Here is an 11,568-nt window from a genome sequence, read left to right as displayed (position 1 = left end):
GTCGTGTCTACCATTAGCACCAACAGCAACCATTACACCAGCAGCTATGAGTCTGCAACCATGGCAGCCTCATGCCGTGGAGGCTTTCACTATTTCACAGCCGTATCATGGGCGTTCCTTGTTCAGATCACAATGATCAACACCAGCGTGATAGTGGCTGTCGACGAAAGAGAAGGTCGGAACAGGGGGCCTCCAGTTCAGCTGCTTGTACAAGGTCTCTGGACCTGTAATGAACATGGCACCATTTATGCCATTTCGAGTGATTTTGGTGATCGAATGACAACACAACACTTGGACTAATATGATTATTAAGATGATCATTCTCAGGCTTTTAGGTTCAAGTGATGACAAAGAGAAAGAAAAGATAGGCAAAGTGAGGCCCGAAGGGCCGCCCCTACGGGCATCGGTGCATCCGACGCTTGTCGGAAGAACCGGTGCTATGAAGTTTGGTGCAGAAGGGAATCGAAGCCAAGTCAGCCTATAGACACCAGTTGAACCGTCGGGTCAAAAAGGGGCATCGGTGCATTGGGCGTCCTATGTTCCAGAGACTATGTCAAGAGCCCAGGAGAAGTTTCTTCAGCACCGGTTCAACCGACGGAGCATCGGAGTATACCATCGGTGATGCATCGGAACAAAGCATCGGTTCAACTAGTGGTCACTGCGTCAGCTGTCAGGACTTCAACGGCTACTTCGGTTTATGAGTGACCGGAAGAGCCGACGCTACCCCTGCCAGAGGCATCGGTTCTTCCGGTGATACGCAGATTTTCAGCTGACCGTTGGAGCAACGGCTACAAGACTTGGTGGCCTATATATACGCCTCACCCCGGCCATTTGAAGTTTGCTGGAGTCCCAAGACACCTTATACACATCCAAGAACATCTCCAATCCATACAAGAGCTCATAGATCATATCCTTAGCTTATAGCACTAGTTTTGTAAAGTATGAGTGCTAGATTAGCTCTTAGTGAGTGTGATTGCAAGGCCTTGAGCCTTTGTGCTGTGGTTCTCTAGTGAACTAAAACAAGAGCTTGGTGCGCCGGCACCTTGGAGCGTGAAGCTCACCGGCAACGTCATCGACCCTCCGACTTGGTGTGGAGCGGCGACGACACTTTGTGCGGGGGACGTGGAGACCCCCATCCTTTGTGGAGAAGCTCCTTAGTGGAACCCGGGGCCAAGGTGACCGTGATTGTGTTCACGGAAGAGACTTGGTGGCCGAGTAGCAATACTCTTAGTGAGTGCTACAACAACGTGGATGTAGGTGTGCCTTTGTGGCTAACCGAACCACGGGATAAACACCCGCGTCAAGAGTTTGCTATCTCATATCCCGCTTTTTAAGCTTCCGCATTTATTACTTGCAACCTTTGTGCCTTTACTTTCATAGAGTAGTTTCTTGTTAGGAAAGGTTATAGGGTGCATAACTCTTTTGGGATAGGTGTTTCACAATAGAACAACCTAGTTGCACATCTAGATAGCTTGTTTTAGTTTAAGTTTTGTGCAAACTAGTGGGAGCCATAGGTCTAAGTTTTTTATTAGTGCCTAATTCACCCCCTCCCCCTCTTAGGCTAGAGCACCCGATCACTTTCAGGACCCTTTACCTAGGTGTCAGCGCCATGGGCCCGATTACAGCCAATATCTGGCCCTTTTACCTTGAACTCATGCTTTTTGCTATCATTTGTGCCAAGATTGTGCTGAAATACTATGCATTTGAGAAGGCCCGGCGATCCTTGGCATTTGGGCGTAATCCTCGTCTTGTTTCTGGGTACATGGAGCAAGAACAAGTAAGGAGACAACCTGCTGCTGAAGCTGAACCATGGGTAGGTGACAACGTGCCTCCACCTCCACTCTTGGTTATGGGAGAAGATGGCATACATGTGGAGAATCACCCTCATGGGTATGCAGGATTTGTTAATAATGACAGTGGCTTAGTGACCTTTGACAAGGTTTGGAACCTGGATAACGAGCGCGCTGATCTTTGCTTGTCATTTGCATTGTTCAAATTGTTGAGATGCCGATTTGCAGGGTACAAGAACGCCAATGTTACAGCGTCTACGTCTGCGTGGACCCCCAACTTTTTTTGGAAGCACTTTCTGCTGCAGAGTAGAGAAGGCAACCATCATGCAAGGGTATTTGGGGTGATTGCAGATGAACTTTCGTTCATCCAAGATTACTACTTCTCATCGCTTCCGGTCTCCTATTCGAAGCATTGGCTGCCCATCGTGAGTGTCAGTATCTCACTCCTGAGCATAACTTACTGCATCTTGTTAAGATTGCTAGGATCACACAGTGCACGATCAAGAGGGACTTCCTTTGCTTTTCTTGATCTGAGTCCAAGATAAACCTAGAACTACAACAATAGCATAGAGAAAAGAGATAGAGGAGCGGGGTAGAGGACCTTCAGAGCCTGCAGTAGAGTTAGATCCGGCCATCACGGGTTCGTTGATGCAGATCCGCTCAAAGGCGGCGACGATTGGAGCAGTGTAGTCGATGCCGGAGCGACGGCGTCGTGAACGATGGCGGCGACGACGTGACAGAGCTGGCGGCGGTGAAAGCGGCGGAGGTGGGGCTTCCCGCTGCTCCAGCACTCTCCCTAGATCGGCTAGGGTTTAGGATGTGGGAAAAGGTACTGGCGGCGCGACGAACTTCGTTGTGCGTGCCCCGGCCCCTTCACCCCTTTTATTCTAGCGCTGTGCAGCGGGGGCCCACCAACCATTAAGGGTTGGGCGCCCCCGATCAGGGCGCGGATTAGGGGCCTAATAGACCGTTGGGTCTATTAGGAAAGAGATCATTCCAACATTCTCCCCCTTGATCTCACTTTGTTCTTTTAACTTTATACTTTTACTTGAAACTTTTCCTTTAATTGTTCCATCACAGATTAATGAATAGAGCATGCTTTATCATCACGGTCCAAGGCCGATAGACTCAACAGCTACCACACACATCACTGTTTTGAAACAAATTCTTTATCTTTTGGGCCCTTTTTATTCTCCAGAAATCACAGGCTTTCCCTTAAACCCATGCCGGCTATGTGTTCCATGAACACATTGGGTGGTAAGCCTTTAGTGAGTGGATCCGCAAGCATTTTCTTTGTACTTATATGCTCGAGTGTAATAGAGTGATTCTGGATTTTCTCCTTCACAACATAAAACTTTATGTCAATGTGTTTGGCAGCGCCATTTGACTTATTGTTGTGAGCATAAAACACTGCTGGTTCATTGTCGCAGTACATTCTGAGTGGTCTTTGAATGCTGTCTACCACTCTTAAACCGGGTATAAATTTCTTTAACCATTCAACCTGCCCCGAGGCCTCATAACATGCCACAAATTCAGCGTACATCGTCGATGACGCAGTGACGCTTTGTTTGGAGCTTTTCCACGATATAGCTCCCCCTGCGAGTGTGAACACATAACCGGACGTGGACTTTCGGTCATCGATGTCCCCCGCAAAATCCGCATCTGAGTACCCTTCTATCTCTAGGGAATCGGATTTTCTGTATGTTAGCATGAGGCCTTTTGTGCCTTGCACATAACGTAATGCTTTCTTTACCATAATCCAGTGTGCCTGTCCTGGATTACTCTGATATCTGCCAAGTATCCCGGTAACAAAAGCTAAGTCAGGGCGTGTACAAACTTGAGCATACTGTATGCTTCCTACAGCTGAAGCATATGGAACCGCTTTCATTTGATCGATCTCATACTGGTTCCTGGGACATTGAAATTTTCCAAATCTATCGCCCTTGTCTATTGGAGCAGGTGAAGGCTTGCACATATGCATACTGTATTTCTTTAGAACTTTTTCTAAGTATGCCTTTTGTGACAGACCTAATACCCCCTTTGTTCTATCTCGGTGAATTTCAATTCCCAAAACAAATGAAGCTTCACCGAGATCTTTCATATCAAAATTTGAGGACAAGAATTTCTTTGTCTCCAGTAGCAGACCAACATCACTACTAGCAAGTAGAATGTCATCCACATATAGGATCAGAAAAATAAATTTTCCACTTCTGAACTTTGCATAAATGCAATTGTCCTCCTCATTTTCTTTAAAACCAAATTTTCTTATGGTTTCATCAAACTTTAAATACCACTGTCTAGAGGCTTGCTTTAATCCATAAATGGATTTCTTTAAGCGACACCCCATATGTTCTTTTCCTTTCATGATAAAACCTTTTGGTTGTGCCATATAAACATTTTCATACAAATCCCCGTTAAGGAATGCCGTCTTTACATCCATCTGATGTAACTCTAAGTCATAATGTGCCACCAATGCCATTATAATTCTGAAGGAATCTTTACACGAAACCGGAGAAAAAGTTTCGTTATAGTCTATCCCTTCTCTTTGCGTGAAGCCTTTTGCCACGAGTCGTGCTTTGAACCTTTCTACATTCCCTTTGGAGTCATGCTTTATCTTGTAAACTCATTTACAGCCTACTGTTTTGGCTCCTTTAGGAATTTCCTCTAAGTCCCAAACACCATTGGAACTCATTGATTTCATCTCATCCTTCATAGCTTCCAGCCATTTAGATGAGTGAATACTTCTCATGGCTTCTTCATATGAAGTGGGATCACCCTCCATATGAACCTCTTCTGTATTATAAACTTCATAGTCGCTAGAAATAGCCGACCTTCTTTCTCTTTGTGACCTTCTAAGGGCCACTGCTTGTGGCACATTTTGTGCCTCAACTTCTGGCACATTTTCCATAGGGGGCTGTAGCACCTCCTCCTCATGTTCAACCGCGGGTTCAGGCGGTTCCTGGATGACAGATTCCAAACCTTCGCTCACTGTTGGTATGGGTGGAGTTGCGACAGGTGTTGACACCGTAATAACTGGAATAGTTGGCTCAGCAACAACCGAAGAAGGTACTGACGTCACTATTTCAGGAACTTTTGGTGCAGCATCAACAGGTAGTGAGAAAAATGGCTCTTGAATCATAGGAGTAGGCACATACACCCGCTTCTCCTCAAGGTCAATTTCTCTAGGTACCATGCTCCCCCTCATCATTTCACTTTCTAGAAAGACAGCATGTCTCGTTTCTACAAACTTTGTATGTCTGTCTGGGCAGTAGAAACGAAAACCTTTCGACTTTTCAGGATAGCCTATAAAATAGCAGCTTACAGTTTTGGAATCCAGTTTTCCAATATTTGGATTAAACACTTTAGCCTCAGCTGGGCTCCCCCAGACCCGTAGGTGAGTCAGTGAGGGTTCTCTTCCTGTCCATAGCTCATACGGTGTTTTGGGCACTGATTTGCTTGGCACTCTGTTGAGAATATGGATGGCGGTTTTCAACGCCTCCATCCACAGACTCAATGGCAATGAGGAATAACTCATCATACTGCGCACCATATCCATTAGTGTACGGTTGCGCCTTTCAGCTACTCCATTTTGCTGAGGCTCCCCCGGTGTAGAGTATTGGGCAACTATACCATTTTCCTGTAAAAACCTCGCAAAAGGTCCAGGAACTTGTCCATAAGGGGTATGTCAACCGTAGTACTCCCCTCCACGGTCTGATCTTACTATTTTAATCCTTTTGTCAAGCTGATTTTCAACCTCAGCTTTGAATATTTTAAATTTATCCAATGCTTCAGATCTTTCTTTAATTGGATAAATGTAACCATAGCGGGAGTAATCGTCTGTGAATGTTATGAACGAATCATAGCCATCCACACTTTTCACAGGAAACGGTCCACATATATCAGTGTGAATTATTTCTAACGTTCCTGCACTTTGTTTGGCACCCTTTTTAATTTGCTTTACAAATTTTCCTTTAATGCATTCAACGCATTGTTCGAAATCAGAGAACTCTAGCTGTGGAAGAATTTCACTTTTCACTAATCTTTCAATTCTCCCCCTCGAAATATGGCCTAAACGACAGTGCCATAATTTCGATTAAGTATCTTGAGTTCTCTTTCTTTTCTTTGTTTCTTTCTCTGACAAGGATTCATTCACATTCACATTACATACAGAATGCACTTTATCACGCATAGATAATAAATAAAGATCATTGTAAAGGACAGCATCACCAATACAATTATTATCAAACCATAGTTCACATTTGCCATTTGCAAAATGACAACCAAAACCATCTGTGTCTAAGCGTGATACACTTATCAAGTTTCTTTGAAGCGAAGGAACAAATAAAACATCTTTTAATACAAGCATGAAACTATTAACTAGCTCGATGGAGACATCGCCAACAGCTTCAACATCTGCTTGTACTCCGTTCGCGACTTTAATGTGTCTTTCGCTTCTTTGCGTAGTCCTTGTCGAACGGAATCCCTGTAAAGAATTTGCAACATGAACAGTTGCACCAGAATCAATCCACCAAGTAGATTTAGAAAACTTTAAATACAGGGATTCATTAACAAATGAAATTACAGTCTCACCATTCTTTGCCATTATCATCTTTAAATAAGCGGGACAATCTGCTTTGCGATGCCCCTTGTCAAAACAGTGGAAGCACTCATCTTGAGCTGGAGTGCGCTGTTGCTGACGCTGTTGCTGATACTTCTGTGGCATAGGGGCTTTGTCTTTAGCTTTAGAGGAAGAAGCAGCTTGGAAAGGCCTTTTCTTGTTATTATGCACAAAATTGACAGACCCACCATTCTGTTTCTTGAGTCTATCTTCCTCTTGTGCACACATTGCAATTGCCTTTTCCATGTTCCACTTCTCTGGCTGTGAGTTATAGTTTACAACGAACGTTGCAAACTCTTTTGGCAGAGAGGCGAACACCAGGTGCACCATAAACTCTTCTTTGAGATCCAAGTCCATTGGTTTGAGCTTGGAGTTCAAAGCACACATCCCCATGATATGATCTCTTATTGTACCGGCATTGCCATAGTACCTTTTTGTGATCAACTGCTCTATGATCTGTGTAGCATAAGTCTTTGAAGAACCAGTAAACTGATTCTTTATCTTTGCAAGGTACTCAGCAGCTGAATCACACTCTCCAATTGAACCCAAAATGTTAGGATCAATTGTGTTCTTTATAACTGCCACACATTTCTTGTTGGCGTTATTCCACTTTGTCTTTTCGAGATCATAAGCCATCTTTAAGGGAGCATAGTCCCTTTGCTTTTTCTGCCACTCAGCATCAGTGTCAGATTCCCCTCTCACTGGAGCCGGTGGCTCAGTGGGCTTTGGAGTGGTGATCATCTCATCCACCTCTCCACAGACGAAAGCAAGATCAACCTTCTTGATCCATTCGCCATAGTTGTCTCCTTTTAAAGTCGGGATGTGACTGATGAATCCCATCAAGTTCATCCCCGCTGAAAATTTCAAAAAATAGTGAGAACATAATAACAACAATTGTATGTGATAATTCCAACATTGGTCAAAAATAGAACATACAACTGTTTATGCAATTAAATCTATATCACCGTTGGGCAGAAATAGAAATAAATGCACAAAAAACTATGAAATTACAGTATTGTAATTAACAACGTTGGTCAGAAAATTAACAATACCATAATCCTTAAAATAAGCTTTTAACCATGCTCTTAAACTTTAATTGTCTCGTTGGTTCGAATTAAAGTAAAGAACAACTGTAAAGACTTTTGCAGCGGAAACAAGTAGGAATTTCTATTTCCAGAAGCAAAAAAATATAAACTTTTATCTCTAAACAATAAACACGTTGGTGCAAAATTGAATAGAGATCAAACTATTCAAAAACTGCTATTAAAATGCTTCTGGAAAATAGAAAAAACAATTTAAAGCTTCACTGTTGAAGTAGCCCAGTTACGAAATCGGCCCAGCCCGCTCGGCGCGCGCGACGCTCGGGCCTTCGGCCCAACAGCCAATGGCCAGGCCGCCAAACCGGCCCGGCGCCGCGCCCCTCTTGGGCCCAAACTGGCCCGTGACGCCGCGGAGCTCTCTCGGCCGTCGGATCTGATCCGACGGCCGGCCGCGACCTTCGCGGGATCAAAACCGGCAACGCCGGTGTTTCCCGAAAACCCTAGCGACTCTTTCTCCCTCCCCCTTCTCTCTCCACGCGACGCAGCAGCAGCCACGGAGCGGAGGCGACGGCCATGGCGGCCGCGGAGAAGAGGACGAAGCGGCGCCGTCGCGGCTTGCTCGCCGGTGTGCGCGCTCGCCAGTGGGTGAGCGCGCCGCCGTTGAGCTCGCCATGGATGGCGCCTTGCTTTCGAGCCCGCGCGCATGCGCCCCGGCGTCCCGGCAGCGAGCGGCGGAGCATCCTGTCCCGCGCCCCGACGAAGCGGGCTGCGCGGGTCTGTCCCGCACGAGGGCGGCCGACTGTGGGGCGGTGCAGGTCAGTACCCACCGCCCTTTTGCTCTAGGGTTAGGGTTAGGGTTTCGACTTTTCTTTTCTTTTTCGATTTGCATCGAATTGCTTTTTCTGTGTCTTGATTCTTTTGATTCGTGACCGAATCTACACTTCCCATCTCGATCTACACTTAGTGTAGGCGTCTGATACCATTGTTAAGATTGCTAGGATCACACAGTGCACGATCAAGAGGGACTTCCTTTGCTTTTCTTGATCTGAGTCCAAGATAAACCTAGAACTACAACAATAGCATAGAGAAAAGAGATAGAGGAGCGGGGTAGAGGACCTTCAGAGCCTGCAGTAGAGTTAGATCCGGCCATCACGGGTTCGTTGATGCAGATCCGCTCAAAGGCGGCGACGATTGGAGCAGTGTAGTCGATGCCGGAGCGACGGCGTCGTGGACGATGGCGGCGACGACGTGACAGAGCTGGCGGCGGTGAAAGCGGCGGAGGTGGGGCTTCCCGCTGCTCCAGCACTCTCCCTAGATCGGCTAGGGTTTAGGATGTGGGAAAAGGTACTGGCGGCGCGACGAACTTCGTTGTGCGTGCCCCGGCCCCTTCACCCCTTTTATTCTAGCGCTGTGCAGCGGGGGCCCACCAACCATTAAGGGTTGGGCGCCCCCGATCAGGGCGCGGATTAGGGGCCTAATAGACCGTTGGGTCTATTAGGAAAGAGATCATTCCAACACATCTTGGCTACAATATTCATCATGATGGGGCTAATATCAAATTGGAAGAGCAAATAAAACCATCAGCTACGCTGTCATTTCTGGTGTAATGATAGGCACTTGATAAGCAACAGGCAGGATAAAATTTTTGGATTCTTCGTCTTCGATGACATTCCTTTATTTTTGCTTCTAGCACTGGTGATGCTTGCGGAGGTGAAGTACATAGCCTCCTACATTTGCTCTAACTGGACCAAAGTATCCCTCATATGCTACTATATAAGGCATGCCTATTTGCAGCATTATCAGCGCGTGCAAGAATGGTTTGGCATTCTGCTGCAGTGCAAATGGGGGCTAATGAAGCATTGGGATGAAAAAATTGGACAGAGCTCAATATTGGTGCTCCATCCAAGAAGAACCCTGCTAGTTCTTCTCAGACGTCTCCTCGGTCTCCCTGACCTAGATAGGAGTGTGAAATTGCAAGAAGTGGTGAAGGTCCGCATCATCGCCACTTTGAGACGCAACAACCATGATGGGCACCAACTAAGCAATGGCGTAATAAGATCTCCACGCCAAGGCCGAGCAGGCGAAATGTTCCCCAGCTGGGCCTTCAGTAGCAATGGCACATCTGAGACCATACTTACATGGCACATCGCCACATCCATCCTTGAGATGAGGCACCAGTACCATCATGGTCAAGGAGGACATGGTTCTTCTATGTTTGATCTGAATTGCAAGACCACAGCTACTCAACTGTCACAGTACTGCGCATACCTAATGGCCTGGTCTCCAGATCTTCTTCCAGATGATGATGAATGGAGCAAGAGGCTGTATGAGACTGTCAAGAAGGACGCCAAGCGTGCCCTCGCGGGGCGTGTTGTGCCGGGATCGTTGACACCACCAATGCCCGAGTATGAGCAGGTGGCCCAGTTGTTACAAAGTGTGGATTCCGAGTATGATGTGCTCAAGAATGGTGCGAGGCTTGGAAAGCAACTGGTGGCTGAAGGCGAGGAAACGGCATGGGTGGTACTGGCTGAATTCTGGTCAGAGATGATTCTGTACATCGCTCCGTCAGGCAACATTAGAGGTCACTTGAAGGCCATCGCACGGGGTGGCGAGCTGATAACGCTCCTCTGGGCGATGCTCACCCATGCTGGGAGCCTGGGATACTGAGTCGGCCTGGTGATGATAATGCCGGTGGCCCTGCTACTAGTGAAGCTGGTTCTGCTCGATAGAATGGTTTCCATGTATAGGGTATGCAGATGGTTTGGCTATCTTCTCTTGTCCGTCTTTTGGGTTCTTGAATCTTTTTTTTAAGACCTAGACAACTTGTCCACTGTCCAGCATTTATTAATAAGCAGCAGGGAGAGAGAGAGAGTTTACATGGCGTCAGCAGCGGCTGTTACTTTTTTTTTTTTTTGCGAAATCAGCAGCGCCTGTTACAACTTCCTTTCCAAGGCAGTTTGCTGGAAAGACCCAACACCGACAGCTACTACTCACGCAAGGTTCTTGATGAATCTTGATCGTGTGTGGTATCTTAATTAATTGCATCACTTCTTCTCAATGGAGCCTGTACGATCGGGTTGGCCACTTTTCTACTGGTGGGCTTGGACTTTGTGAGTTTAGCCTTCGTTATGTAGCCGAACATTATTAAACATATTGTTCAAGGTACAATAATATGAGTCTACCTAGCAATTACAATGTCCGAGTCAACAACTGTATTTGTTTGTTTACTAACGATGGTCACAACGAACCAGTGCTGCTAATCGTACCTTAATCTTTGATCCGAGCTAGCTAATTTTTGCTTTTTAAACATCCCTATATATATTTTTTGAACGAAGACATCCCTATATATATAAGAACACCATATCATGTAGGGCCTCCCCTGCTGTTCTGAGAGCTTTTGTCTTAATTGCTCCATCACCTAATGGTGATATATGGATTAGACGTAACTAACCGTACATGCATTGTTTAGTGTCAGTTAAGCAAGGTGGCAAGAGTATTAAGCAAGGGAGACAAGGAAATAATTTTTCATGCAAGAAACTATGTCACGTGAGAACTAAGAAAAAAAGAAGGGGGTAAGGTCATGAAAAGAGAGAGAGAGAGAGAGAGAGAGAGAGAGAGAGAGAGAGAGAGAGAGAGAGAGAGAGGAGGGGAAATTGGATGATAATTTATTTTGAAGAAATTAGGCATTGGAGACTATGTGCAGTGTCTATATTGTCTTGGGTTGAGATTGCCCTTAAGCCATCAGATGAGATGTGATCGATTATGTGTTAATTGGTTGCATGTCAAATTAAGATATAATAAAGCAGGCTCAATCTAAGCATAAAGCCTAACAAAAGAAGAAACAAAACAATGCTAGATTCCAATATCACCCGGCTTAACTAATCTTTTGGATATCATAATGAATGTACTTTGGTTGCCATTTTCCTACTATAATGGAAAAGGGGTCGATCATCATCCCATGTTTTCTTCATCTTTTTTGTATTGTAAGCAACGTGTCAAGCTGTTTTATTTGTTCTTCTTTTCTTTTCTTTTTTGGGGCCCAAGGGCCTAATTACGTTACTCTTCACATTTGGGGTCTGGTTTAGAATAAGAAAGGAGACTCCTCGCTTCATTCATCCTA

This window comes from Panicum virgatum, chromosome 2N, assembly GCF_016808335.1.
Source record: "Panicum virgatum strain AP13 chromosome 2N, P.virgatum_v5, whole genome shotgun sequence".
NCBI classification, from domain to species: Eukaryota; Viridiplantae; Streptophyta; class Magnoliopsida; order Poales; family Poaceae; genus Panicum; species Panicum virgatum.
Note: the sequence above shows the minus strand (reverse complement) of the source record.